Genomic DNA, 25,266 nt, shown 5'->3' on the forward strand with positions numbered 1-25,266 from the left:
AATTTCAGACAGGCAACAAATAATCTTTTAGCGTAAGTCTGTCCCATGCAATATTTGGAACATACATACATTAAGAATGATTTGTTTATCTGAAATTTAAACTTAATTGAGCATTCCGATTTTATCTGGTGACCCCTGTCCCCACTGAATGACCGATGTTTCTGTCTGAATTACATCTTCAGGCCTGGGTCTACCAGAGCAGCATTTTCCAAAGGGTGGTCCCTGCACCAGCAGCCTCAGCCGCACCTGGAAAGTTGAGTTAGAAATGCAAATTATCATTCCCACTGCAGACCGGGGGCCCAGAAGTTATACTGAGGCCTCTGGAAGATTCCGCTTGACACTCAGGGTGGAGAACTATTTCCCAGAGCATCTGAAGGCTGAGGGACCAGAGAGGTTTGGTGAGACCATGAATAAAAGAAGATAACTTGATCTGGGCAATCTACAAGAGTCAGTAACAATCCAGGTACATCAGCTGGGTTGAAAACCCTGAGATTCCTGTCCCCTTTGTAATGTGACTGTGTTCGTTAATTAGGTTTGGTTTCCAGCATTTCCTAGTCCCTTCTAGCAATTATTAATAAAAAGAGTTACAATGAAGAGTTTGTGTGCTTATCTCCAGGGACACGGAAGATGGAAAAGCAGGCCATTTTTGAAGGGAGAGTCATATAATAGAGAAAAATGAATTGTGGGCCCCACAGCTTCCAAAAAATTGCCTCCAAGTTCTGAGAAATAACCTGGGGGAGTCCCGAGCAGAAAGATCTTTGGGTTTTCTGACGGGAATATGCTCCCAAGCCTGGGAGACTGGTTTCTTTCAGCTGACAGTCATGCTTAGGGACCAAAAACAGCACAGACCTGGGGCTGTCTCCGAGAATCATGCCAGCCTGTTGCAGTGAGATGGGAGGGGACCTCTCACCACCATCCGGTTCAAACCACCTGAGGACACTGCTCCAGGGTGCACATGCCCTTGCCAGGCCTCTCCCTTCCCACATTCCTCTTCCCAGAAGGTGACCTGGCTCCAGACCTGCCCCTCCCTCATCCCAACCAGCAAAAGGCTCATCTGAGGCTCATTTAAACTGAAGAGGTAAAGCCCTCTTGCTCTGGATACTCAGAGTGAAGGAGCTGGTTGCATCTTAACCCACTTTGAAATGTATCTTTTCTTGAAATGCGGTGTAACCCAGAGATTAAGAGGTCGACCCCCCAGATCTGCAGCTGTGCCTAAGCTTTGTCTCTGTAAATCATAGATGATTGCAATGCCTATCTTTGAGTATTGCTATGAGGATTAATGAGTGAGTGCGTTTAAAGTTTAGGACAATGCCTGGCTCCCAGGAAGGGCTCAATGAACGTTAGAAGTTGTAGCTGCTGCTGCTGCTACTAAAAATCGTATTTCCTGGGCTCAGGTTGGGGTGGGAAGCAACAAAAAAGCAACGTAACAGCAGGCGGATAAAACACTGTACATTCTGGGCCTGGTTTCCCCCAAATTGGTCTATGACCAAAAGCTCCACTGGCTTCCTAAAGATCAGTTTAGGAGCTTCTTGTATATGCAGGTTCTGGGGCTCCACCCCAAAGGCCTGATCGGGCGAGCAGGGAATGGAGCCCCAGAATCTGTGTGTGTAACAAGCACTCCGGGAGTTTCTGGTGGCTTCTGAGGTTCAGGAGCCGCTGCTCCGGGAGACAGAAACCTCAAGACACAGCTGCCCACGGTGTCAAGAAAGACCTTCCCCACCTGACTTGTTCTCTCATTCAATCAGCTGCTTCCTTCTCCTTCAGTCACTTGTTGAAAAGTCAATTGGGGCAAAGTGCTGAAGGATTTACTGGCGACTCTGGGCTCTGTTGGCCGAGGAAAGGCCGCTTCTCCATGGTGATGCATGGGAACGGGAGACTGCAGCTGCTAATGTCAAGTGTTTACAACCTGCTGGGTGTTGTACGAGGCGGTTCTTATGCGTAACATCGATCCTCTCCAGGAACGTGGCATTACCCTCATTTTGCAGAAGAGGAAACTAAAGCAGAAAGAAGTTAAACATTTGGCCAAGGTCACAGTGCTACAAAATGACAGAGTCAAAGATTCAGGTGTGGCCCTAGCCGGTTTGACTCCGTGGTTAGAACATGACTCAGTGGACCCGAGGACTGAAGGGTCCCAGGTTCAATTCCGGCCAAGGGCACGTACCTCAGTTTCCAACTCCATCCCCGGCCCCAGCTGGGGCGCATGCGGGAGGCGACCAGTCGATGTGTCCCTCTCACATCGATGCTTCTCTCCCTCTCCCTTCCACTCTCTCTGAGAAGCAATGGAAAAAATATCCTCATGTGAGGATTCAAAAACACACAAATGATTCAAGCCTGTCAGATAGTAAAGCGTAGGCCTTTCCTCTACTCCAGCAGCCCTAAAACCTTAGCATGGATGGGGGGATAAAAAAAATAGAATTCCTGGGCCAAAAAAACAAAGATTCTGGTTCAACAGGCCTCGTAGAAGCCTAGACACCTGCACCAACCTGCATGCACCTGGCCTGAGCCCACATTTAGGGAAGCACTGCTCAGTACAATTGGTCTCATCTTGATATTTTTTTCTTTATTTAAATAGTTTCATTTTTTAGAGCAGTTTTTGGTTCACAGCAAAATTGAGAGGAAGGTACAGAGATGTCCCCTATATTCCTGACCCCACACATGCACAGCCTTCCAGACAAGCAAACCCTGCACCAGAGCGGTGCATTTCTTACCACCGGTGAGCCTGCATCGACACCTCATGACCACCCAGCGTCCGGCTTACACGAGGTTCACTCTTGCTGGTGTACGTCCCATGGGTCTGGACAAGCGTGTAATGACCCGCACCCATCACTAGTATCACACAGAGTAGTTTCACTGCCCTAAAATCCTCTGTGCTCCATCGCCTTGATTTTAAATCTCTTCAACCCCGGGGAATATAAGGAGGTTTCAACAGGTCCCAAATATTTTCTAAAATGATAGTTTCATGTGGATTTTTAAAAGTTTGGCTGAAAGTTGGTGATGAGCACTTGGTCCAAGGAAATCTGAGCTCGAGTGATTGCCGCAAATGGCAGCAGATAAATAACCGAGGCTGCGTTTGGATTATGTCTTCAACAGAGACACTGCTCTGAGGAAGATTAATTGTTCTAAAGGGCTGCCATTGTTGCCTTTTGTTCTCTAGCCACGCTGCCCAGATGAAATATACTTCCTTTTACATTATCTTGAAAGTGGAAATTATATTCCGGTTCCTGAATGGGACACACAGACTTCCTCATTTTTCTTTATCTAAAATAACTACAAAAATCCTTTCAGTATCTGCAGTGCAGACAAATAGAAAATTACTAACATTTATGCCTCGGCAGACAATAATATCAATAAGGGATGTATGCATGGAACCAGAAAAATAATGACTTCCTTTAAACTCAAACTCCACATCTGATCTTGATGGGATTGTCCTGGGCATGGTAATAATGGACATTCCCTCCAGGGCACCCAGCAGGAGCTCTTCTCCTAGAAAGCCCAGGCCACATGTGTGACCCATTGCCCCAGGAAGGCAGAGGAGGTCCTGGTCACCAATCGGCTGAGTGAGGGACGAACTTGAGGTGTGACAGTCAAAACTGGAGAAATCTCCAAGTAATCCCATCCCTCCTGCACACTCCCCTGCGTAACCTCAAAAGCATCAAAATGGACAGGCAGGGAAGGCAGGTGGGAAACGGCAAGACCTTCGTCAAAGCTCTTCATCTTTCTAAGCCTCGGTTTCCTCCTACGTAAATTTGGAGCAGAAATTTCCATCCACATGGAGTTACTATAAAAATTAAATGAGATGATTTTTATGAAGCCCTTAAAAATGGCATGGAGAAAATCCTAAAACATATATTTTTAAAAATTTGCCCTTATTATCTCTCCAACAATAAGTAAATTAGAAAAACACTGAAAAGGCTACAGGGCATAGTGAAAAGGGAAGGAAAGTTGGTAAACAGTGTTCTCTGGAAGCCCTTTAATGGCCACTGCCTTGCCCACATTATCAAAGGGCCCAGGTTTAAGGTAAATGGATGCACAGTTTGATCACAAAAAAGTCCTCAGGTCATTTATGGAGGAGGCGACCCGGTGAGGACACCTCGCATTAATGCTTCAAGCAACAAATTTTACCTACATACAAATGAGTGACATCAGGCCCTCCCGAGGTGTCCGTGTTCTCTGCGGCAGGAAAGCCCAGGAACTCGGTTTCTGTTCTCGCCGTGGCACCCGCTGATCAGAAGGCAAAGGCTCTCTGGGCCTGCTTCCCAGGCACAGGGCACTGCTTCTCTGATTAACGACCCGGTGTCCACACTAACTGCGCCCGCGCTCGGGTTCCAGCCGAGTCAGCTACCCCTGCCCAGGTGTTAGCCCCCTGCCCCTGCCCCTGCCCCTGCCCCTGCCCCTGCCCCTGCCCCTGCGGAGGGGCCTTTGGTAATTAGCGGTGCCAGCAGGGTCTGCACCCACTGCTGATCCTGGTAGTTGAGCATATGTGTCGAGTCCCTGTTGCAGGGAGGAAAGGGGGTGAAATAAATGAGTCCCCCCAGCTCCAGCAAGGTCAGTGCCTTAGAGAAAAAGCGGCCTGTCCGCCTCTGCCTTGGCGCCATCCAGTTCGTCCCCTGACACCCGCACCAGGGGGAGGTCCTGCTCCCCTGTAGCAATCCCCCCGTGGGCTCCTGTGGCGCCCTCCAGGTACCTCCTTTGGGACTGCTGTGCTCTGGGCCTTTCCTATGACCTGATTTTCACCAGTGGGAACCTTCCTGCCTTGAGTCTGCCAGGCTCTCTCAGACCCACTCCCTGGCTTTCCAGGGACTGCCCAGCTGGGCTGATAAAGTGACGCTGCTGAGGTATAAGGGTGCCCGAGTGTTCCTGGAAATGGGGTTCGTGCCACACTAACCCCCTTCCCACAGAATATGCTCAGAGGCCTGCTGGTAAACTGGCCCACCAGTTGGGGGGCTGGTGAGGAAAGAGCCCAGATTTGCGGCATTTGCCGCTTCCACGGGGCAAATACTCCCACAGAGGCCGGGTCAAGACGCCCACGTGCCAGAGCCGGCGGAGATGTCCAGATGGGCCCAGTGAGCTCCGGCAGACCCCGGGGTTTTCCATGACCCACATGGTGTCTAAGAGAACGTCTTTACTCCCAGGGAATGAGGAGAGCATGGCTGGATTGGGCTGCTTCAAGAAATATTTCAGGCCAAAAGCTCTTCTCACAGAATTCTTCAGACTGCGTTGAGGACTTCTGCAAGTTGGCAGAATGAACTTGCGTGCTTAATGCCTCTCCCTCCAGGGGGCCCCTTAAAAAAAAAATCCACTCTAAAGGGTTTTTTTCAAATGTATAAATGTACAGCAGGAAACAAGAGGATGAAAGCTATCAGAAGAGGATAGCTTTTAACAAATTTCCGTGAGACAGAAAGCAAAGGAGGTGTTGACTGACACTGAGCACGGAGCAGGAGGCTGAGAGCACGGAGCAGGAGGCTGACCAGGCACCCTTGCAGAAGGGATGGGACGGCAACCTGATCTGGCCTGGCCAGCAGAGCCCTCAAAAGGCGCAGCATCCTGGGGGGACTAGAACTGCTGGAGAGTGAGGAAAGGGGCTGAACGTGGTGAGGGACAGTGGGAAAGTGAAATGGTCCGCGGTATTAGAAATACTTGGCTTCTGCTGGCTGACAGATAACTGAGTGAAGACAGTGCACAGGGAAGCCAGAGAAGCTTGGGCTAAGTGACCCTTGCAGAGCTCTCTAATTCCAACCAGATCAAAGTCCTCAGAGGCCCTCCCCTGGGGATTCAGATCAATCGCAGAGTGCCCGGGTGTCCAGTTCTATCCAGCCTTGGGAGTGCTGCCAAATAGATACATCTCTATATATGTCAGTGAACAGCTATGTTAATGTGCACTTTGAGCAAGAGCAGCCTAAACACTACGTACTAAGCAAGTGCGGTTCATACTCCAACAGAAGAGAGCGTCGGAGCGGAAGATTGAGACACTTAGGAGCCTACTGAGTGCTCTGGGGAACACAAACGTTAGGTGGCAGATAATTGTGCCTTCAGAAAAAAGGCTGTGGCCCCAAGAACTTGCTGATTTAGCGAATGCTCGCATATCAGTCTGTATAAACACCCTGTGCATCCATTAAACAAATGCACACCCATCTACTATGTGCCAGTTCTCCCCTGCGTGTTGTAGAGATAAAGAGGTGGATCAGGTACGGTTTGACTTCAGTGTGCTTGGAGGAGAGGAGATGTGATAAAACCTGTGCAATGCCACAAGAGAAGAAGAAGACATTGTGGTTCATAAGAGAGAAAGAAGATTTCCAGTTTGGAGGAAGCACTGGGGTGCTAAGGTTGCTGGATAAAACATAGGACACTCTAAAACATTTGAATTTCAAACAAATAACAAATCCATTTTTTAGTATAAGCATTAACCAGACCACTGTTGAGGCTGGGTTTTGTAGAGCAGGTAGGGTTATGAATCGCCATAGAGATTGGGGGCCATGCCTTCCAGGCAGAATGGGAAATAGTTACTCAATTTTTGAGTTTAAATACACCTTCCCAGAAAAGCCTTTCTGATTGCCTTCTTTAAAATTGCAACTCTCGGTGGCACAGAATTTTTCTCTGTAGCACTTAGCATCACGTGACGTACTGTGTGCTCACTTGTTCCTTGTGTCTCCTCCTTCCAGAATACTACAGCAGGAACCGTTGTCTGTTTTGTTCACTGCTATATCCCCGTGCCTCCAATAACAGAGAGCATAAAGTAGGTGTTCAATACACATTTGTTGACCGAATGAATGACAAATGAACAATTAAATAAATGAAGAAAACAGGCAGGAACTGATTCATTTTCTTCCTCCTGTGACTGACACTTGGTTTTTAAATGCTTAGTATGTATCTGTTGAATTGTGAAAACACTAAGGTGATCCCAACCCTGAGTGACATTCAAACTAAATGGGTACAGAAAGACAGTAACAAAAGAAACAGATGATCATAAAGAAGGGCAGACTTAACCAAGGATCACAAATAGTGTATTCAAAGCCTGTATCGCTTCTGCCAAGCCAGTGGCTGAAGGACTCCAGTCAGCAGTGGCAATGGCACGGTCTTGCAGGTAGAGAAGGAAGCAGAGGCTCTGGCCCCTCTGGGCCTCCAGAGCAGTTGAATTCCTGGCCTTCAGGCTGCTTTCCCCTGCAGGCCATGTGTTCCCAGGAGGCAGGCACACAGCTTAGCATCCTGCTGCTCATTTTCCTCCAAAGCCGTTGCCGAATGTACTTCAGAGCTAATAAAGGGCCCAGGTGAAAGGAGGGATGCATTCTGAGCAGAAGGGAATGATGTATTGGAACTAGAAATCAGGAAAATGTACTTCTGCCTACCACCTCTGGTAGACAGGGGTTGCTTGGCAGTTTCTCAGAATCAATCGATGCTGCAAATTGTGGCAATGCCCCTTCCCCCCATCTCTGGAGAGGCCGACACGAAAGCAACATCTCCTACAATTAAAGTCAGGCCTGGTCCCTGTCAATCCATCTCCCCATATAACACGTTCTCTGTCAAGAAAGATGCATGTGTCTGTAGATACTAATTGACGGGTAGATTGAAGATAGGAGGCTCTCAGGAAGGAAGAATCAGGTGGCCTTGCCACTTACCAGCTACTGCCTCGCTAGGACCATTTATCACTTAGCTAATACAGTAAGTGTATCCCTAATGCTTCCCGAGGGTACAGGTCACCAAACTGCCAAAAACAAATTAACAAGTGCAGGCAGGGCTCTGGGGGTTAGGTGGTTGTGCATTTGTGCCTCTAGCTTCCCGTTTCTCCACTTCCTAGTGACGTCTCAAGGCCTTAAACCTTTGTTATTAAATTGTCAGTCACTGTCTTTTATGTGCTTGTGTCACTTAGACTAATAATATTGCCAGAAAGAAAAGGCAAAAAAGAATGAGGGAGGGAAGGAGGAAAGGAAGAAAGAGAAAAGTAAAAGAAAGGAAAGGAAAGGAAAGGAGAAAATAAGACGTAATTGAGCCAGTGTTGCTAGAACACTGAGCACTAAGAAAACCAAGCCCGAACCCGTTACAGTCTCGAACCCTGCCCTCTCGGAGATGACACACCTTTAAAGCAGTGGGAACTGAACTTTCCTGGAATAAACCCGAATCCAAGAAATCTGAACTACTTAAAGATTTGCTCACTGGCATATCCCAGGGCCTAGAATAGGACCTAGCACATAGTAGGCACTCAGTGAATATGTACTGACTGGGTAACTTAATTGGATTAATTTACGTATCTTGGTGAAGAAAAGTTTTACGTGACAGTATTCTTACTTCAATGTCTTATATAAATAAGACTAACAGCGGAACAAGGAGCTTCCCATTTAATCAGACGCAGCCCCTCTGGCCCTGAGGGTAAGGAGGAGCCGGCCTTTTCCAAGCCTTGGCGCGGAGCGGAGCGTGGCGCCCCGGCTCGGGTTGGCACCAGCGCCTGGACACGGAGGTCGCCGGGAGGAAAAGAAGCCGGCTGCCCGCAGACCGAGCGCCTTCAGCGTCTAGGGGCCGCTCCCTCTGGGGCTGCTGGCTGACGCCCCCGGGTCCTCGCCATGGGCTGAGCTGCGGGCAGCTCGGCTCCGGGACATGCCGGCGGGGCCGCCTCCTGTTCCGACGCCCGGGCCGGCCGCGCGGCGAGGCTGCTGTAGGCCTTGCGCCCCCCCGCGCGTCCTACCTTCCTTCTGGGACACAGTCGGGCAGCCTGTCCGACGGCCCTGCTTCCTGTGCTCAAGGCGTCAAGGCAGCGGGGAGCCTAGGCTTGGATGAGTGCAGGGAAGGGGGTGACGAGGGCGGATGGGGGTGCAGTGGATAGGCGTCAGCCCTGCCTCCCAGCCAGGAATCTCTTTTTTTTTTTTTTTAATTTTTTATTAAATTTATTGGGGTGACACTGGTTAATAACATTATATAGGCTTCGGGTGTACAGCTCTACAATACATCACCTGTATATTGTATTGTGTGTCCGCCACCCCAGATCAAGCCTCCCTCCGTCCCCGCCTATCTCCCCTTTACCTTCTTCTACCTCCCCCACCCCACTCTCCCTCCGATACTCACGTACTGTGGTCTGTGTCGATGAGTCTGGGGGTTTTTGCTTAACCCCTTTTCACCAGCCCCACGATCCCTGTCCCCTCTGACAGCTGTCAGTCTGTCCTCCATCTATGAGTCTGTTTCTTTTTTGTTTGTTAGTTTATTTTGTTCACTAGATTCCGCATCGAGTGAATGCATGTGGTGTTTGTCTTTCTCTGCCCGGCTGATTTCCCTTAGCATAGTGCTCTCCAGGTCCATCCCTGCTGTCACAAAGGGTACGATTTCCTTCTTTTTTACAGCCAAGTAGTATTCCATGGTGTAAATGTCCCACAGCTTTTTTACCCACTCGTGTACTGACGGGCACTTGGGCTCCTTCCAAATTTTGACTGTTGTAAATAACGCCGCAGTGAACATAGGGGTGCATATATTCTTTGGAATAAGTGTTTTGAGTTTCTTCAGACATATCCCCAGAAGTGGAACCACTGGGTCATAAGGCAGCTATTTGTGTAATCTTTGAGGCCGCTCCACACCGCTTTCCGCAGTGGCTGCCCCAGTCTGCACTCCCACCAGTAGCAGGTGAGGCTCCCCTTTCCCCGCATCTCGCCAGCGCTTGCTGTTTGTTGATTTATTGGTGGGAGCCATCCTGACAGGTGTGAGGTGATGTCTCAGTTTGGTTTTAATTTCCATTTCTCTGATGATTAGGGACGTTGAACATCTTTTCATATGTCTATTGGCCACATGTATGTCCTCTTTGGACTGAGCTCGTTTTACACAATTCAGTTTCTTAGTATGAGGAATGGCCCTTAGAGGAAAGTGACAGCAAACACATTTCAGAATGTTCCCTGCTCGGGCTGCGTTGCCTGCTGACACAAAGCCGGCTGGCAGGTAGCATGGTGCCTTCGAGGCCACAGGTAGGAGCGGATCAGAGCAGCAGCTGTTAGAGTGAAGGGCAGAGAGGCAGAAAATGAATTAAGGAAAAAAAGATTCAGAAACTTTGCCTTGTAGAGTCTGTGGAGACCCTCATTTGCTTTTCCTTTCTCCGTGTTCATGAAAATTATAACGTTCTTTGAGCAGTCAACTTATATGTACTCGGCCTGGTCAGGGTTATGAAGTTAAATAAAACATTCTTCAACAAATATCTCCTGAGCGTCTCCTCTGTGCCAGACATGGAGCTGGGCCTTGAGGACACAAAAGTGAGACACAAGCCTGCCCTCCTGGAGCTTCCCAGTGGGACTAGAAGTTCACACCCAGGACCCACAGCCTCCTTGAATTTGAATCCAAGGCTACTGAGCCTGTTTTCAGAGCATCCACATGGTGAATCAGGAGTGGGCGTGCGGTGATGCGTGGACTCTCCACCCCAGAACTCCTTTTGGGCCAGAAGCCTGAGAGACGGCGAGATACAGTTACACGTGTCAGTTGGCCACGTTAGCTAAAGGTTGCCAGCCAATGACCTGGAGAAGGGTAAAAGTGTCCTAATAAAATGTGACCTGAGCTTCCCCAGGCTCTTGAACCTGTGGGTACAGATGGCGGCAAAAATCAGAAATCATGCCCATCTCTTTGGCTCTTACCCATCTACTGAAAAAGGGTCAACCCCCCACACACTTGTAGCTGGAAATGCCCAAAGGTGCCTCTTGGGATCAGAAACGAGTCTATGAAGTACACGTTCTGCCACGTTTTTCTTCTCCTCTGCCCTCCACTGACGTCCACTTCACTGAGTCTCTTCTATCTCTGGCACTGCTCCTCTCGTGAGAACAGTCATGTCTGTGACACCTGTACCCTCCCAAAGATGCCAGCCCCTGAGGTGCCCAAACGGCCCTGGGAGCAATGCGGCGATTGTCTCTCATCCACTATGTCAAACACCTTGTGTGCCACCTGTCTCACAGAGCCCTCATGGACCCTTCAGTTCAGGGCCCCCTTTCATCATAATGCTCCACACAGAAAGCTCTGCAGCCACATTCCCACGCCTTTCCTCCCACGCACGTGAGCGCAATAAAATAAATGTGGTTTCCTGTGTGTCTCCCACCCTCCAAGAGAACAAGACAGGATGCATCTGAACCCAGTGGCCGGCATAGCTCAGGTCCAAACTGGAGCCTTTGATGAAGAAAAATCCTGGACTTCTGTGGAGGAGTCAGTAAATATAAATGTGATTCATTTATTCCTCAAAAATACAAAATCCATATTAAGTGTTGGATACTGGAAATATATTTGGAATTTATAAAAAAGCATAGCGACTGTACTTATAGAACTAGTAAATTCAATAAACTTATAATTACTAATTAAAACAAAATGTTATGCATAAAATGAATAGTGATGGAGAGATTTTTATAGGCCTCCTAACACACCGCCGATGTCCTGGAGCCAGCCTGAGAGTTCATGTGTTGGCTTCTGCAAAGCTGTTGAGATGGAACAAAATGTCATCCAGGTAATTCTTACAACTCAATGGGTTCTACAGAAGGTCGCACTCTGTACTTTCTCATTTTAATGATAAGCCACAGACCACTGTCAGGTCATTGAAAAGGATTTGGAACTGCCCTCCAGCTTCTTGACTCAAAAGATTACACTGTGTTCTTTGTGTGTGAGTTGTGAGGTGTTAAGCCCTTCCATTTGGGTGATGTCTGCAAAGTTGATAATGCTCATAATTGCATTATCCAGGTTACTGATAAAAAAATGAAATACTAATCCAGTGTCACCCACTGACAATGTCAACCCAAGTGGATAGATATTAAATCAGCACTGTATAAAAAGCACTTCTTGTTGATGTTAATGCCATGAGGAATGAAATAAAACCCATCAAGATCCAAATACGTTGTCTGCATTGCTTTCTCCCTCAGCAAACTGCCTGGAAGAGACTAAAGCCTCCGATACAATCAGCAATTCACAGAATGACTGGAGTGACCATGAAGTACCCTAGGTCTTAACTGTACTGAGCCAATTAAGTGTTTATTCATTTATAATCCCACGTCACAAGCATACAGTTTTACTGATGGCTTTTTTTGGTCAGCCTCTGTGTGAACTGAGTTACCAGAGGCTGCTTACATTTAGCATGTAGCTTTGGTTTTGCATTAGGCACTCAATATCTTCCAGAGACTTTACGTTAATCAATTACTTTAAAAACTAATAACACATCCCGATGACTTCAATTATAATTTCAGAGAATAGTTCCCACTGGGACTATGCTGGCCACAATGCATATGACCTTCACATTTGGAAAGCACTCTGTCTTTATCAATGCATGATCTATACGCATTTAGTAGCCTACCTCATAATGTGCAGGGCAAATGGACTAATCAATTCACGTGCTCTTTAGTCACCAATTGTTAATGCATTTCTTAAACTATATCACATTTAATCAGCGTAGCATTGAATGTTCTCACCGACCTGGAAAACCTGAGGTTTTCACAAAGTTCACGCTATTGTTCCAGATCTTTATACCACCCAACAACACTTAAGCAATGTTCAGAGTATGCAACAACATACCGAGGAGCATTTCAGTGCAATTGTGCAATTATTTTTAGTTGTTAAATATTAAATGACCGCTTATTTACTGATTAGTGAACCTCACAACCAAATGAAAATGTCTAATAAAGTGTGTTGGTGGTTTCCATCTAGAAACAACTGTTTAACAACAGTTGAGCAAATAAATAAATATATAAAAAATGCATTTTCAAGGCGCACATAGCTGTATGGAAGTTATACATGTCAACAAAAATATATAGTATCACACACATAATGTTTTATACTAAGGAAACACTGTTTAATTGTGATAAGAAAATAAGTAATATCATCAGAAATGTAGTTGGAGCCTTATCAGATTATATATTGTCACAGTGGCTGCTATACTCCCTCCTCCAATAGCACATGATTAAAAAACCCCAAAGAGATGAGTATACACACACACACACACACACACACACACACACACAAGAGCTATGTGTGGTGAGTTTAGGGCAGGAAACTCTATAGCAGCAGAGGTAGAACTCAGCACCTTCCAACTCCCTCTCCCTGTGCACCTACCTCCTTTAGTCCATGTTCATTCCAAGACAAATGAATTCACATGTGGGTAGAGGAACTGGCCCCGAAAATTCCAAACTCCTTCCCTTCACATGGATTCTTGAAGCAAATAAATAGGCATTGATCTCTTTCACTAAAACACCTCCTTGCCCACATAACAAATCCTTACTCATCCTCAACCTCCAGCCCAACCACTACTTCTTCCGTGTTACCTTCAAGCCTGACTCTCAGCAAAAACAAATATTTTATACACATTTAACTTACATACTTGTTGCACCCTGTAAATATCCTGCCTCCCTCAATGCCCTTGAGGGACGGCATGGGGATTGCTTATGAACCTGTCTCCCCCCTGGTTCAAGAGCCCACGAAGGCTCTGAATTGTAGCCATGCATTTTCAACTTCTTTCTCCAGTGTCTGGCGCAATACCTGGCACGGAGTAGACAAAGCATTCAGTATTTGTTAAATAACAAAATCAAATTAAAATTGGTAAGAGTCTCGTTTCTCGCCTCTCCCAGAGAGGACTGAATGGGAATTGGCCTAATATTTTTACTCGTGACTTCTTTGGGTCGTTCCGTACTTTTACTTTACAGCTCTCAGTTCTTTCCGAATACTTCCCTTGCCGTTACTGTGACCTGCCCATGCGTAGTTCTATGAAAGTGTATCCCCTCTCATCTGCACGGATGACTAGAGGAAATGAAGAAAGGGGGAAAGTGTCATTTTACGGCAAGAGGAGTGCAAACTGCAGCCTAGAAGCTCGGTTCAAGCCCCGGTGCCCGAGTGTCCAAAGGCGGGTATTAGGTTCTGCGAGCCTCGGCCTCCTGCTCTGCAGGCTGGGAATGAGAGTGCGCCTCCGGACCGGCCGTGGGGTTCAGAGCTATTACGGACAAGCCCCACCGAGCCCGGCACACAGTAGGTGCTCCATAAATTACAGCGCTGGGATGTATGTGAAAGCACTTTGTAAACTGTCGAGCACAATACAGGTGTGAGTCCCAGCACTGACCCCCACCTGGACTCGCCACCGCGGTCACCTGCAGAAAAGCTCCAGGAAGGAGCCACAGGAAAGCCAGCTCGCACTGCCACAGAAACCAGAGGGAAAACAGAAAAGGAACACAATGCCCAGCTGATTGCTTTCTCTTACATTCCGGTGCTTTGTGGACGATCAAAAGCCTCCCCTTTCCCACCTAAATGAGTCCTGGGTGAGTTAGCGAGTCTTTAGATCCCTAGCAGTCCCCAGTAATTGCTCTATTCTATTTCTACAATGGCACCCTCCAAGGCAGGGGCTTCAGTTGTGGCCTCCCCACAGCTCCCCTGGGGGGTGATGACTTTGGAATTGGCCCCTCTCCCTTGCTCAGTCCTCCTTTCTAACATCAGAAGTGGAGCTTCACTTAGGATACTTTGGGATGCAAAGCACCAAACCGAAGCCCAGCTAGTTCCGAGGGAAAGCAGTCGGGCCTCCAGTCGGGCCTCCAGGCCGAACTGGAGCTGGAGAGTGGAAATGCTTCAGGAGTCCGGAGGAGGTGTCGCCTTTGTTTCTCACTCTGCCTCCCTCTCCTGCCTGATTAATTCATTCTTTATTCTCTGGGATCTGCTTTCTCCGTTTCTCAATTCACACCCACCAGCCTCACCTCTTCCCTTTCACCTCGCGGGCACCCACCAGGGCTCAGTGTTCACAGGTCCCTGGGCTCTGGCCGCACACAGACATTGCCTGGCTTCTCTGAATGGGGGGCGCACCCTGTTCTCATTCCCACTGGTGGGAAGGGGCGGGGATGGGAGAGCTTCCCACGCTGTGCGTGCGGGAGGCGGGCGGCCTCAGGGATGGGCGGGCCGTCCTCGCGGGTCCTGATGATTACAGAGGCAATCGGGTAGACCCGCACCCGCAGAGCCGCTAAGGTATCTGAGAGTCCAGAGCAATTAAGTAATATCAGAATTACTCAAGTCAAATGATGTAGATTTTAATACGTTAACTACCATCCCAACCCCTGACCCAAGGCAGCTCATGTTTTAAACCATCAGTAAGCTGTAGGACAGGCACCATTTGTCTTTACCCTTTATGGACCCCCCTTTGGGTGCTGCCATCAGATGCCAGGAGCGATCCTGGAAATACAGAGGGTAGTTGAGGTGTGGAAGCTGAAGAGTGGATTTCCACCATGTCCATCCTGAGGGCGTCTGCTGTGTCACATGCAGCAGGCACTGAACTGGGAGGAGCCAGCACCACACAGGGAACAGTGGAGGAGCGGTTTAATTAATCGTCCTTCTTAAATTTGCCATTGATATGAGGCAACCAGTTCAGAATCAGCTGCCAGTCAGGGCCCTTGCTCCAAGGTGCCCACATCCTGCTGTAGGAGCCCAGTTCTTCCTCCGCGTCGAGGCCTCGGGCCCACAAACCTGTTCAGCATCGTGATGCCATCTCTGGCCCCCTGCCTCCACCTCCCCTACTATTCATGTCAACTTCCTATCATGCAGCTAAACAAGATTTTTAATACAAAAAAATCTCATTCTACCTGTTTATTTATAACAATCATCAGATTTTAAAATACACATGAAAAGAATTTTACACCAAAGACATACTTGCCCACATGCTTGACCCCATTTTATTCTATATTTCCCCTTCTCTGTCATCCTTGGTCCTGAGCGCCAGAAAACAAGGTGCCCAAGATGGAAAATAAACTTCAATCTGTGACACAGGAGGTTTATGAAAACAAGAAATGGGTTTTCCTTATAAAAGGAAACCTTTGAGATTGAAATGACAGATGCCTTCGCAATGCTATCACTAGAAGTAAGCAATAACTTTTTTCCTGTGTTATCCAAAAAGTCAGAAACAGGACTGAGAGGAAGGTTCCAAATGAGTGCAGATATCTGCTTAAATAGAGCAAAAGTTAGATCTTTCTGATTATTGTTGAAATACTGAATAGGCTGTCTTGGGATGAAGTAAACTTTTCATCCTTGGGAATACTGAAACAAACAGAATGTGGACGGCCACGTGGCAGAGTTCAGGAGAATCAAGCTCCAGAGGGAGGCTGGACCTGCATGGTCTTCAAGGTCCCTCTGGAACCTTTTCTGGTATACCTGAAGCTCCATCAGTGACACTCTTACAGGGAGGGTGGAGCTGGGCCTTATTCTCAGGTTCCAGGTGACAGAGAGGGGACCACGCCCTGGGAGAATCAGTCTGGTATTTGCAAGCTGTGAGCATCTGTTTAGGTGACTTCATTTCAAAACAATGTGCACTTTTGTTAACCACTTAGCGTAGATTATCACTTAGCTATAGCTCATACTCCCTGCTGCTGATTTGCATAGGACAGTTTCATGTCAATCGGTCATCAAATTAGTAAAAGAGAAATTGTTATTTTTCAATACTTTCTCAAATAAAATGTGTCAGGGAAAACCTCTATAGGCTTAATTTCTTTTAAAACCCTGCGCTTTGTGTGCTTTCAACAAGCGGATTGAGTGATGCCTATTTCAACCTGGCACGCCCAGCAATTAAAACATAATATTTGGTGATGAGGAGATTCTGGTTACAAATTTCGTTTCCAACACTGGACAATTTAGCTCTAAAGGAAAGAAAGCAAGAAGAAATTGGTCACGGTGACATGGCCTCGGTGCCTAATCGCATCTTCGTGCTCTATACTTTCCTCACCTCCCCAAGCGCACAGCGGGGCCAGCAGGGCCCTTCAGATGCATCGAGGCGCCAGCGCCCGGGCTGCGTGTGCAGGTGGCTCAGCAGCCTGCGGAGGCGGCGCTCGGCCAGGGCCTGCCTGCCCTCTCACCGCGCGTGTGCACGCAGGCTCATAGCAAAGCCCCTTGCTGACTCCTACCTACCCTTATCACCTTCACTCCCAATCAGTGTTTTAAAAACATGTTTCTTTGTTACTTGTCACTCTTGTTTCCCTTTTACTTTCATCTCTTAGCCTCTCTCTTTCTCCCATTGTGTGTACGCACACACACACACACACTCACACACAGCTATTTCCCTGACACCTCAATACGATATTCCAAACTTCTCTCTTCCCACACCCTTATTTTCTCTCATAATCAGGTAAGAGGAGGTCGATGGAGAACAGCCATGAGACAGGAAAATTCAGATAATGATCTGTCTTTTAATTTTGGACACAGTAATGTCTGGAACTTCTGAGTATTTGTATTCTTTGAATGTCTTCAAAACTTGGACGACTAGGACATCGTTCATATTTAATCAGAACATGGGCTTTGGAGACAGAAACACTTGGGGTTTGAAATACTGTGATAGTTGTATAGTCAGATTTTTCTGCACTGCGGTGGTCATGCCACGAGGCACAGCCTGTCCAGAAACACCCCGGGAGCACCTAATGAAATTGAGTAGCATGTTATACATGGCCCAGAATCCCACTCCCAGGCATATTCCACAGTGTGCTGTTTGCAGAGATATGCACCACAACATTGTTTGTGAGAGCAGGGAATCAGAGGCAACTTGGGTGGCCATCCCTGGTAAAAGGTCATGTATGTACAGTGGGCTCATAGAAGGGAACTGAAATCACATAGGACAACGTAAGTAGGTATTATAGACCTAACTGCGTGGGCTTCCCCAACATGCCCACCTACTTCGTTAAAACTGCAAGGAGAATCTCTACCCCCAGTCTACTAACAGAGCCTTATACAATAAATGTAACCCAACCAAACTGAACCACAAAAATGACATCCCATCACCTTTGCCATATTCTACTGATTGGAAGGAGCTCACAGGTTCCATCCACACTCAAGGAGAAATTACACAGGGCAGACTTATCCCAAGTTCATCTCCTTAGGGTCATTTATAAAGAAGTTCTAATCTGTTCTAGCTGTGGCTTTGCCTCCTTCCAGCTGTGAGGACTCCGGAAAGTCACTTAAGACTTTGCACTTCATTTTTCTACTCTCTTACAGAGGGTCATTTAAGTGGATTCATGTTCAAAAGGCATAGAATATAGTGCATGGAACATGGAAGACACTTCACGTATTTTCTTTTCTTTCTTCTCTAGTTTAGCCACTGCTTCATGAAATACATCCCAAACCTTTCTGTATTTTCCAAATTAGATGAGAGAAAATGGGTGTTCACAGAAGGATCATAAAGGGAGAGAGAGAGAACTTTGCAACAAGGACAGGTAATGAATGTCCCTGCTCCTTCCATGATCCTCGTGGCCTCTACACTTCCTGTGGCTAAATCCTGTCCAATTTCATTGTCTTTATCAACACCTGTCCCTCCTTTTTTCTTTATTATTTGAAACATACATCCTCAAATCTATACTCTCTGTGTTTTTCAGGGGATATGTAGATAATATAATTTAACTTAATATACTTGCATAACTTAATTTAATGTTAATGCGCTCATGAGGGGCACTATGTAACATACACATCTAAGTAACACTGTTCTGACTTAAATAATGTACCTGAGTCAGGGGTAAGATTTCATTGGTGTGAACTTCACTCCAGATGGGAGGGGCCCACTAATGAAGTGAATATTTGAGGCAGGGGAAGTGCTTGCGGTCACAGCTTCGAATCACACTCTAAAGGTGCCCCCCAGTAAAGTTTGCTCTGCCCCAAAGGGATGGAGAGTCTGAGGAAATGCTCAGCTTGACTGTGTAACCCCCAAAGGAGGACCTCCACAATGCTCATGCAACATGGAATTTTCTAGCCTTCAGCATGTGTTCCTTCAACCAAGACCAGCTTTTCCTTAGCTTTAAATTCAAGAGAATGGAAGATTGACACAAGGGAGGAACTCAAGAAAAATTTCTTTCAGATCTAAATAAAAGGCAAATTGAAGACTTTCGCTGATGAGAAAGGGGAAATTAAACTCATCGTGTGCAGAATCTTTTCTCTGTCTCCTAAAGGAAAGGAGAGAACAGCTTTACCAAGGAATCAAGTTTTCTTGCCTTTGCATCTCCACGTGTAGGCATCTGTGCAGAGTGACACCTAGTGGTCACCAGAACGCGTTTAGGAGCAAGCGCAATGACGAATGTCCCTGTGCTTGAGCATTGTAAAGGCCTATTTTCTTCCTCCACACTCAAGCTGTGAGCAAGCTGAGTTGTTCATTGGTTTTGATCCTAATACCACAACTTTTTAGCCCATATCCACTTATTGTTAAATCATAGAGAAAATTAATATTTGAACAGTGGATAGAAGTTGCCAAGTGGAAAGGAACTGTGATTCTGATGTGTGAAAAAATGATTTGCCCAAATCTGGAATCTGAAAGGCAGAAACACAGCCCAGTATCCAGAGTTCAAAGGACCAATGGCGATTGTGGTTGGATTCTTTTGGGTTCATGCCAGAGTTCATTTCCACATGGTTTCCTTTCAAGCCTCACCTGGGTGGACCTGTCCAGTTGCCCATCTATATTCCTAACTGAACCCTTAGACAGGTGAGAAGTTTATAATGGAGTGAGGAAATTCCAGCTTCTCCTGGTGATCTGTTGCTACCCAGGAGCCATTTCAAACTCCGTCGTGCCTTAGGAAATGGATTTCTACTTCCTCCACTTATCATTAGATTAGCTCTGGAGTGAGATCCAGAAAATTTTGGATTTGGCCTCCTATGGCTTGAACCGACAAGGACTTCTTTTTAGGTAACATACAAAATGAAAATTGGGGAAACCATCGACAATTTATCAAATTTAACTTTTTTTAACTCCATTTTGAGGGTTTAAAAAGGACAGATATAATAAATATGACTGAATTTGGCCATCAAAATGGATCATGAAAAAAGGCCCTGGAAAATGATAACTAGAAGGATTTTGTGGGAGAACTTATAGTAGCACAGATTCTAGTGGGAACCTGAGATAATTGGTTTTCCCACCTTTATAAACTGAAGGTTAACTGGCCCCAAATTTTGCCCATTTTTACCTGGGACCTGGTATCATTTTATTACATTTTGTAGTTAATTTTTAAAAGCTCATGCTAAAGAAGATCCAGAAAATATTTCTCATCACAAAATTGAATGGTGGACCCTGATTTGTAAGTGGGTTCTCTTTGTCATCTCTACAGGCATGACTCTAGCTAACTGGACTTAGAATACACCTGTCCCAACCCATTGCCTTAGAAATTGCTCAACTCTAAATACATTAGTTTTGTTCTTGATAAATTTTGAATCTGTTCTACTCAAAGAACAAGCAAACTAGAGGCACTTTTTTCTTCTTTACTGTCTACAGTTTATGGTCTTTGTCACTTTAAAGTAAAATCTGTTAAAAACAATATATAATTTTGTCCTCAAAAACACTTTTGCCTCCATGACCAGTCAATGATGGCCTACACTATTAGTTCGATAAAGATTTCACGTTTTTTAAAAACTAATAGAGCCTGCATCTTACCATATGGTTAGGAATATGGATGTTAACAAAATCTTTTTGAAGAAACAAGAGTTTCAAATGGGGTAAGATAAGGACATGTTTGACTTTCCTTATTTTTAATCAAAATCTTAATAAGAGTTTTTTAATGACCTGGGTGCCTGCACTCCTTTTGCTCCCCACCCTCAAAACAATAAATAAAATAATAATGATTAGCATTTGCACATAGGTAGATGGCTTATATTATTGCCATGCATTTACTGGTCTTAGAGACAGTTGTCCCTACTTTCTGTACCAAATAGTCACAGTCAAGCAGTTTGAAGCCCAGGCGCCATTTTTGGAAGAAGTCCACAGCATCAACACTCACTGGCTTGAGGTTAAAATCCTGTGGAATGATATAATGTATTCAAGTGCTTAGGTGTACATTCTGGAGGTAATTCTTAGGTTGCCCAACATAATACATTCTATTGGCATTCTACTGAATTATTGTATGTTCCATATGGGCATTTGGTGTCACCTCTTATAAAATATTTCTAGACTGATAGTATTGTGGCCATGATTAGGGACCCAAGTTTCAGGATCATGAGCAAGATTCTTCTTCAGTGAACTGGAGAGCACCCAAAACTACTTCATGAGGAGAGCTTTGGCCCAGACCAGTGGTATTGCCCCTCTTCATCTTGATGTGCAGGGTACCAGGGAAGGTACCAGTCGTCTTTTATTCTAAGCATGTGTCTTTCTCAGGTTCTTCAGCCTTCCTCAGAGGGTATAAACCCTATGCTCAGCTCTGCTGAGTGGAAGAATTCACAGCTCTCTTCTTAACCCATATATGCAAAAGCTTCTACCTGGTGCTTTTCACATTAGAGATGAGTAATTTAAACTCAAAGTCACTTAATATTTATCAAAAGTTCAGTTGAGGGTAACAACGTTTATACAAAATCTTTGGTAAACTTCTGGGCCACTTTTCAAATCAAGAACGTAATTAGGAAAATGAACCTAAATAAATTTAGGGAATACAACATCCCAAGAGCGGTATTAATTAAAAATATAAATCAATACAAGAAAAGTTTAAATATATTCCTGAATTTTTTTACCAGAAAGGTCTGGGATACATCTTTCATCTTTTAAGGTAAAACCATGAACGATAAATATATGTATAATTAGATATCTAAAATATATTTCTAACATATTCATCTGCCGTTGACAGGTAAAGAATCAGCCACCTGATTCTTTGCGCCAACATGTCTCACTGAAACAGAATTGCTTGCTGCTTAGCTGGCAACTTGTTTAACTGTTGCCTAACAGTTTCCTAAGTGTTTCTTGAGGAAACACAGAAGGCAGAACAAGCTGTTTAAAGGGAAATATGTGTGCATGTGTATGAGTACACACATACATGGTCTGTGTATGTGTGTGTGTCTAGGGCACTTCTTTTCAACCAGTGTGACGCTACAATTTATAAAGCATGCAACACCTGACTGTTTAGTCAGAGGCACTGACCTCTTTTCCCTTAGACTGTCAAGTTAAAAAAATGACAACACCAGACACAACAATAGCCATCCGGTGTGATGAATCAAAATTATATCTTTTTTTTGGTCAGATCAGCAAAAAAAGTAATCTATTTTTTGCTGTGCCGCAGAATTTTAGTAATTAGTTTATGTGTGGGTAAGAGGAAAAAGGTTGAAAATCACTGGTCTAGGGGAATATACATTTCCTGGTATATTTTCCCCTCTTCAAAATTCCCAAACCATAGGGCCCCAAAATATATTACACAAAATCTCACAGAAGTAAACACAAAATAATGTAACAATAGTAGTTGAAGTCTTCAATATGTTACTCCCCATAACAGAAAGAGCAAGACAGAAGATCAGTGAAGAAATGGAAGACTTGAATAATCCTCTAAGCGGCCTGCACCCAGCAGACATGCCCAGAGCGCTCCATCCCACCAGGACACGCTCGCTCCGCAGGTGACCGTGCAGCTCTCTCCAGGACGGACCGTGTGCTGGGCCGCGATGCAAACCTCGGCACATGCAGAGGAGCAGGCACGTCACGAACCGGTTCTTCACCCACGGAGGACTCAAATCAGGGCTCAGTTAACAGGAGGGAATGCAGGAAATTCACAAGGGGTAAAAATTAAACAGCACGCTACTAAATACCCAATGGGTAAGATTAAAAAAATCACAAGAAAGACTAGAAAATATATTGAGACAAATAACAATGAAAACACAACATACTACAGCTATAGAAAGGAGCAAAAGTAATGCTTAGAGGGACATTTATAACTGTAAAGGTCTATATTTTTAAAAAAGTAAGACCTCGAATCAATAACTTAACCTCCCGTCTCAAGGAACTAGGGAGAGAAGAGCAAACGAAAACAAGCAGAAGGAAGGACGTCATAAGAGTGAATTGGAAATCAATTAAATAAATAACAGAAACACAATGGAGAAAATCAATAAAATTAAAATTTGGTTCCTTGAAAAAAATCAACACAGTTGACAAACATTTAGCTGGACTGGGCCATGGGAAAAGCAAAGAGACTTAAATTACTAAAATCAGGAATGAAAAGAGGGAATATTGCTATCAACCTCACAGAAGTAAAAAGGATTATAAGATAACACAAAATACAATTGTATGCCAATAAATTAGATAGCTTAGATAAAATGAACAAATTTCTAGAAAGATACAAACTACCAAAACTGATTTAAGAAGTAGAATATCTAAATAAACCTATAACAAAAACTTCCCACAAAGAAACCCTAGGATGAGATAGCTTCTTTGATGAACTCAACTAAATATTTAAAGAAAGATGAACCCCAATCCTTCACAAAGTCTCCCACCACAAAGAAGAGGAGGGAATATGTATTTCCTAACATTCTAGTATTACTGATTCCAAAACAAAAATGTCACGAGAAAGGAAAAAATACTAGCCAGTTGGGCCCAGCGACATACAAGAAGTACACCGTGACCAAGTGAGATTTATCCCAGGAATATAAAGTTTGTTCAATATTTATTAATCAACCATGTAATACACCACATTAATATAATATAGGGTGAAACCCACAGGATAATCTCAGTAGACAGAAAAAGTATTTGACTAAACCCATCACTCTTTCATGAACAGAAATACTCAGCTACTTAGGAATAACAGAGAACTTCCTCGACCTGACAGAGCACCTACGAAAATCCCACAGCTAACATCGTATTTAATGGAAAAAAGACTGAAGCTTTTCACCTAAGTCAAGAATAACATGAAGATATCCATTAATAAGCATCCACTTGGAAAGAAATAATTAAAATTATCTCTATTTTGAGATGTCATGACTTTGGACCTAGAAAATCCTAATGAATCCACATAAAAACTGTTATAACTAATAAGTTCAGCAAGGTTGCATGATATAAGAGCAATACACAAAAGTCAATTCTGTTTTTATACAGTAGCAATAAATAATCTGAAAGTGAAATTAAAGAACAATTTCATTTACAATAGTATCAAAAAAATAAAATACCTAGGAAAAATTTAAGAAAATAAGTGTAAAACTTGTATTTTAAAAAACTACAAAATATTGTTGAAAGAATATATAAATAAATGGGGGGAAATGATAATGGATTGGAAAGCCTAATATTGTTAAAATAGCAATACTACCCAAACTGGTCTATAGATTAAATGGAATCCCTATCAGAACAACGGTGGACTTTTTTACAGAAATTGACAAGCTAATCTTAAAATTTATATGGAAATACAAGAGACTTAGAACAACCAAAACAATATGGAAGAGGGAAAAAAAGAGAACATAATTGAAAGATTTAAATTAAATTCCTTGATTTCAAAACCCCTATAAAGTTACAATAATCAAGACAGTGTGGTACTGTCAGAAGGGTAGGCATAAACATCATTGGAATAGATATCAGAGTCCAGAAATCTTACATTTATGGTCACTTTATTTTGGGGAATCAGTTGACAATATGGAAACCCAGAGAGACAGAAAATAGATTAGGGTTGTCAGGGGTAGAGGGAGAGGGGAATGAAGAGTAACTACTAATGATTACTGGGTATCTTTTGGGGGTGATGAACTGTTCTGGAATTATATTGTGGGGATGGGTGTACAGTTTTACAAATATACTAAAATCCATTGAATTGTACACTTTCTAAGAAATGAATGAATGAATATTCTAAATCATTCTCATACTTCTGGGCATCCATCTAAGTTTGTCCTATTATATAAAATTATTTCTTAACATATATAGTCTCCCCATATAGACTGTATGATGCTCAATGGCAGGAATTCCATATTACTCACTTTTGTACCATGCAAAATATTTCTACATGGTCAGTGATCGATAAACAATTCCTGAAAAATTTAGTATCCCCACCATTTCAAGCTTCACGACATTTCTTTCCTTAAGAGCCTTCCAAAAGGCTTCAGTAAACTCCAAAAACAGTTGATGCAGCCAATCCAGCCTCTCCCACTCACCTTGGAGATTTGCAGCAAGCAGTTGCTGCCAAATAATTAGAAGCAAGAGCTTGTTTGTATCAATGCTGATTTTATTTTAGTTCTTGTCTGAAGAGCTACTTTGTTCGAGTGTTTTGCCTCGGTTCAGCCGTTGGAGTCTCCCAGGCCCCTCCTGACCAGTAATCCAGGCTTTACTGCTCTCCTGCCCCCGCCCCCGCCCCCACCTGTCTTTCTGCATCTCCTGCTTTCTAAATGCGGACCTCTGTGGCCAAACAACGAACACTTGCTCCATTTTTGTAGTCCCAGTCTAATGCCAGGCTGCCAGTTATCCCCACCTTCTTCTTCGGGACTCCATTCATTCATTCATTCATTCATTCATTCACTCATTTGTTAGTAAATACCTGCTGAGGACCTGACACACACCTGCACTGTTCTGGCTGCTCTTGCTCCCATTGCCTGTGACGTTGATTCACTGATGTGGAAATGGAGTGCTTGCCTGTGTCG

At 44.7% G+C, this 25,266-nt stretch overlaps 1 pseudogene; it reads right to left on the minus strand.

Moving 5' to 3' along the window:
- Positions 1–15,277: 15,277 nt before the first annotated feature.
- LOC148091614 (cytochrome b-c1 complex subunit 10 pseudogene) lies at positions 15,278–15,431 on the minus strand (annotated as a pseudogene).
- Positions 15,432–25,266: the final 9,835 nt, after the last annotated feature.

Source organism: Miniopterus natalensis, chromosome 13 (assembly GCF_054644295.1).
Source record: "Miniopterus natalensis isolate mMinNat1 chromosome 13, mMinNat1.hap1, whole genome shotgun sequence".
NCBI lineage: Eukaryota > Metazoa > Chordata > Mammalia > Chiroptera > Miniopteridae > Miniopterus > Miniopterus natalensis.